The following is a 5,913-nucleotide window of genomic DNA, read 5'->3' as shown; positions in this document are numbered from 1 at the left end:
TTTGGTTTTTATTTTAGATTGCCAAAAGGTCTTAAGCTCAAATGACTGAAGGATATAAACAATCTCTTATGAATAATTGATAGTGCTACAGTGTATAATGAAATCCTCTATCTAAGTGACCTTATAAACTGAATCTATTTAGTCACCACTCTGTGAAAGCTATCTTTCAGAAAGCTTATTTTTTGTTTTGTCCTGATTTCTGGATTTTATTAATTGTAATACTGTATTGTTTCATAACCAGTTATGTTTCATTTTGGTTCACTTATAACTTTAATATACTTTTCATACTTTGGTTTAGCTTGCCATAGAAGTTTAATTTTTCATAGAGTTGTTTCTTTGTTTCTTAATCATGTTGTATTGGTTTAATTGCTGTTTCCTTAATTACTTGGAATTAATGAACTAATTTGCTACTGGTAGATTTTTAATTGATGTTTGTTCTGATGTAGTATGATTTCCAATCTCCCATGCATAGGATACTGTATATCTTTTGCAATAGCTGTTTTCAGTAGTTGAGGTGTAAATGATATGTAGAGTGTCCTTATACCATGGTCACTCTTGCTGCTGAACCCTCACTTTGTTCCTACACTAAATACAAACCCTCATTCTTTACTATAGGAGATATTCTAGCGCGAGCTGGAAAATACGGCAGAAAACCTTAACAAGGTCATTAACGACCGGGCCGATAGTTAATCCCCCTGGTGGGGGTGGGGGACTGCCGGCCGGTAGCTACAGAGTACCTTCAATCGAATTCTAGCCGTCGCAGTGGTAACACCTCTGCTCCTGGTTTTGTTTGACTGGCAGACTAGCCTTTCTTTAATTGTTTTTTTTTTTTTTTTCATTAACTTTTTCTTTTACTCTTTAAATTAGATGTGATGTCCTCTAATATGAGAAAATGTCCCGGGATTCCCCCGAACTCTTGTGGCACATTTATGTCACCACCGGAGGTGGACCCTCATTCCCTATGCCCTTCATGCAGAGGTCATAGGTGTGCTGAAGGCGCCCCCTGCCAAGTATGTAAGGAATGGTCGCCTACGCAGTGGGATAAGTTCATGAAGAGGAAGAAGAAGAAATCCAAGAAGGATTCATTACCTCCAGGTTCGCCGTCGAAAGGTAAGGAGTCTCGGGCCTCTTCTTCGGCCTCTCAATCTCTTCCTTCAGACTCTTCCTTGCCTCCTTCCTCCGGGGGGAAGTCAAGAAAGAGCGGCATCATTGACTTAACACCCATTCCCCTGGGGCAGGAGTATCAAGTCCCCCCCCCAGTGGGATAGTTTCTTCCGTCATCGAAAATAATTCTATTACCGCTTCTCTTCCAGATAACGTGCGAGCGGTATGTTGTCCTTGGACTTCCTGGTTCTCCTTCGGTGGAGGTGTGGAACCAGTTCCTCGCAGGCACAGTTTTACCTCAGGTCCCTTCTGTTTTGGAACCCTCGGGAGTTCCGGACCTCGCCGATATCCCGTCAGCTCAATCGGCGGCCGCTGAAGTGTCAGCGGAGGTAATAACGTCAGCTCCTGCGGAGCCTACTTCGCCCCTCGCTTGCGTTACTACGAAACAACGTCGCAAGCGTGATCATCACGATACCTCCTCCTCCTCCTCCTCCTCCTCCTCCTCCTCCTCCTCCTCCTCCTCCTCCTCCTCCTCCTCCTCCTCTTCCTCCTCGTCCTCGTTATCTTCGTCCTTGGGGCTTAAGGGCATGCCCTCCAAGGAAGCCCTGTTGGGGGCAGCTGTCCAACAGTCGCCGGTAATACCAGCTATTGTCGACGTTGTTGTGGCAGAGGCGTCCGACGGGTCGGGTCAAACCCCTGCTGCTACTGTTGCGGATGTTGCTGAAGGCCCAGGTTCCCCCTCCGAACATCCTTCGAGGGGGAAGCTGGGTCCAACGGTCTCTCCTGCGAGTGTTGCTCCCCCTCGGGGGAGTGCACTAACAGAGACTCCTCTTTGGAGGACCGACGACGGTGATACCCTGCCTCGAGGTCGTCTTCGCCGTAAGGCTCGCCCTCCTCTTCGTCGCCGAGGCCTTCCTTCTCCTTACAAGGGAGTTAAGAGGTGCCTCCTCTTCGGGTCGTCATCCTCGTCGTCCCCTGTGAAGGACTCTTCTCGTCGGGAGCAGACCGTAGCAGTAACTCCACTAGACCTCTCTGCAGATCGTTCACGATATCCTGCGCCTGCCAGATCTTCCTTGCCTACGCAAGCACCGGTCCCTTCGGGGCAAAAGGGCTTATCCCACAATGTGGGTGAGGCCCTTCCGCGCCAGGTTTCACCTGTGTGCCCTTCAGTAGCGCGCAAGCGCCACCGCTCTCCTGATCGCCAGCACCCGCCTGCTCGCCAGCGCTCTCCTGCGCGCCAGCGCTCTCCTGCTGTAGAGTCTCCTGACTCTCCTCGCCAGCGCTCTCCTAATCGCCAGCGCTCTCTTGCTCGCCAACGCTCTCCTGATCGCCAGCGCTCTCCTGATCGCCAGCGCTCGCCTGCTCGCCAGCGCTCTCTTGCTCGCCAGCGCTCTCTTGCTCGCCAGCGCCCTCCTGCGCGCAAGCGCTCTACGGCAGATGAGTCGTCAGACTTTTCTCGCCAGCGCTCCTGCACGCACGCGCACTTCAGCCCCTGCTGCGCGTCAACAGTCTCCTGAGCGCCGTCAACCTCCTGTGCGTCAGCGCACTACTGCGCGCCCAGTTCCTGATGCGCGCCCAGCGCGCCCACGATCTTCGGATCTGGGCGCAGCCAAGGACATTGTTCCGTTGCCTCGCCAGCGTTCCCGTACGCGTCGACCGCCGCCTGCGCTCCAGTCTCCAGCGTGCACCAAAGTGCATGCGCGCCCGCGCGCCCACAAGTCATCTCCTGAACCCGCCCACGAGACTTCACCTTTGAGAACATCAGCCACGGCGCGCCATCCTACGCGCCAGCGATCTCCTACACGCCAGCGTTCTCCTATGCGCCTGCGCGATCCTTCGCCTGCGCGCGAACGCTCACCAATGCGTCCACGCGTATGATCGCCACAGGGCTCCGACTCGCCCACGCGCCAACTCACCTGTGCGCAGTCGGTCGCCCGCGCGCTCCACGCGTCATCGATCACCAACGCCCCATCGCTCGCCAACACGCCATCGTTCGCCAACGCGCCATCACTCGCTAACGCGCCATCGCTCGCCAACGCCCCATCGCTCGCCAACGCGCTTACTCTCGCCTAGGCTCCATCGTTCGCCTACGCGCCATCGTTCTCCTGATCGCCCCAGGCACTCGCGCTCACCTGTGCATTCACACACACCCTCACCTGTGCGCCCACTCGCCCGCGCGCTCACGTGCCCACGCGCTAACTCGCCAGCGCGCCCTCATCTCCGCGCGCCAACGGTCGCCCGCGCGCGCCCCGGCGATTCTGTCATCGCGCGCCCCGGCGATTCTGCCATCGCGCGCCCCGGCGATTCTGCCAACGCGCGCCCCGACGATTCTGCCATCGCGCGCCCCGGCGATTCTGCCATCGCGCGCCCCGGCGATTCTGCCATCGCGCGCCCCGGCGATTCTGCCATCGCGCGATTCCCGCCGGTTTTCGCAGCGCGCCCAGCCTTGCGAGGTACCGGGGCCGCGTACTTCCAGATCGTTGTAGTGGTTTGCAGACTGTGGCCAGAGGTAGGACCCGAACTGCCTATTGTCCGAATGCCGACCACAACCCGACGTTCACTACACAACAAATTCTGTATACAACGGTGAAATACTCAAAGAAACCTAAGTAACAGGTCAAGAGAACGGAGCTCTGGGCACCACCCCTTGATTTATACTGGGCAAGGGGACCCAGCTAGAATCTTACTTTTTATCATACCTTTCATTGGGCTAGCTGGCTTATAAATAAAGGTATAGGAACATTAGGTGAAAGTGAATCTTATAATTAATAACGGAACACAGTGTGGGAGGAAAGAATTATGATAAATTACTGTACTTACGAGATCTTAAAAAACAGTGGCTGGGGAAGGGGGGCACATTGGTGTAGGAACAGGAATGATATGCTGTATTCATAAAACACAAGAAAATAATATTTATTTGACAAAATTGTTAGGGTTATGTTAGCATGGACCCATCAATCCAAATAGAAAATTAAAGGCAAAATTAGCATTCCTTTACGTCAAACTTCAGCATCCGGGTAATAAGATAAACAAATTAACCGATCAAGATTTCCACTGGGGGGACACTCATAAGTGTTCCTATTCAGTACAAGTATTAACAAAGACACACCTAACCGTGGATCTATTTGGGCAAGTACCAGTATGCCATTTCAATAGTTCCAGTTTACTATTAATGTTTATGACACTTAAAAGTTTGTGGTCTTCCGCAAAAAGACGGTTTTAGGCTCCTTTACGTTCACTTGGTTCTGGGGCAAACATTTAAAAAAACTGTCCATCACTAAGTTCCAGTATGGAATCACCTTTTGTGATCTGGTGATGTGGAGTAGCAATATCTTGATCCTTGTTAATGAAATCTTGGATTCGCAAGGTTTTCAACTGTCGAAGCTCTTTTTCAACTGAACTGAAAATACTGAAGAAAGGCCGTGCCTGATGTCAAAACTTCTCTAATGACAACATCTTCTAGCTGAGCATTGAAAATTGAGTTCATATCTTCCCCTTCTCCCGTTTCACCCATTTTGAGCAATGCATCATTTATTTCTATCAAACGAGATACTGTAATCCCATTTTGCGATACTGTACATTCAATTCCAGGGATGGATTTACTCACTTTTCTATACACTGTTCATTCAGTAGGGTAAAGGAAGTTTATACTAAGCTGATTAACCCTATTCAGTTGTAGGAATCATTCAGTACCCTTCCCATCATTTTTTCTTGTGCCACGTCTTAACTCAACTTCTAGTTGCCTCTCTAAAACCCTACAGAGAGTAGGGCGTGCTGCAAAAACAAATGTGGTTAGACAACTGGTAGGACCAAAAAATATTACAATACCCCTTAAAAATATAAATAATGCTTCTATTCATGACTTTCTGTTATAAAAATAAATGAATTTGTTGCTGGCAAAATATGTAAACCTATTTAAAAAAAATTGAAATCTTTACAGTGAATATATGGAAAATCATTATAGTACAGTACTGGGGCAGAATATCAGACATTATGACAAAAGGGAATTGATAATGAGAGTTACTTTAAAACATACATAACCCAAGCTTGTTATATGTGGAAATGGTTTGTATTTTCCCCAACTTTTATTAATTTTTTTTCACATCGTCCTCGCGATCACCATCGCGGAAGCGCTGAGCACGCGCCCAGGAGCAGGAAGAGTCATCGGAGAGGTCTGGACAACATTTTTCTTCCCTTTCTTCTTTCCAGGCAGGCCCTGTAGTATCCACTCCGAAGGATCAACCGATCCCCTTCCCTCCAGCGGGGTCGCTGACACTGCGTCAGTCAGCCGCCAGCATTGGTTTGGTTCCCTGATGAAAGCGGTGGTGCAGGCTATGAAGCCAGCCCTCGCTGATCTGGGACTGAAACCAAAGGCTCCCTCGCCCCCGCTGAAGAGAAGGAGAGGAGTGGATTTCGCGGTGACTTCTCCCAGAGTTAAGCTGGCTCCCAAGAGGTCCGTCGGGAAGGCCCCTTCCCCCTCGCAGGCATTTTCTCCTTCTCCTGTGGACGAACCTTTCCTGTCCTCGGGAGAATCCAGTGAGGTGAGACACACTCCCACGGCACCAATGGGAGGAACCCCACCTCAAGGAAGAGAAACGTCTCGCGTAGGAGGGACCTTGCAGACCTCTTTGCTGGAGTCCTGTATCCCTCCCAGGAGGGAGCCCAAGGACTCGAAGATGTTACCCAAATCATCGTCGAGGTTTCGTCCAGAGCCAACCTTTCCCCGGGAGAACGTCCGCGTTTCCCCCCAAGAAGAGCCAATGGGGACAGGAGACCTAGCTGCCAGTCCACAAGGAGGAGAGCAGCGCG

The 5,913-nt window shown here is 50.8% G+C and overlaps 1 protein-coding gene across 2 annotated transcripts in view; it reads left to right on the top strand.

Annotated features, from left to right (window-relative positions):
* Positions 1 to 5,913, top strand: part of Mocs2B (Molybdenum cofactor synthesis 2B) — a 148,116-nt gene that overhangs the window by 28,480 nt on the left and 113,723 nt on the right. The window lies entirely within an intron of this gene.

The sequence above is a fragment of the Palaemon carinicauda genome, chromosome 39, assembly GCF_036898095.1.
Source record: "Palaemon carinicauda isolate YSFRI2023 chromosome 39, ASM3689809v2, whole genome shotgun sequence".
In the NCBI taxonomy this organism is placed as follows: domain Eukaryota; kingdom Metazoa; phylum Arthropoda; class Malacostraca; order Decapoda; family Palaemonidae; genus Palaemon; species Palaemon carinicauda.
The sequence above is the reverse complement of the archived record's forward strand: the minus strand, read 5'-3'. Positions and strand labels throughout refer to the sequence as shown.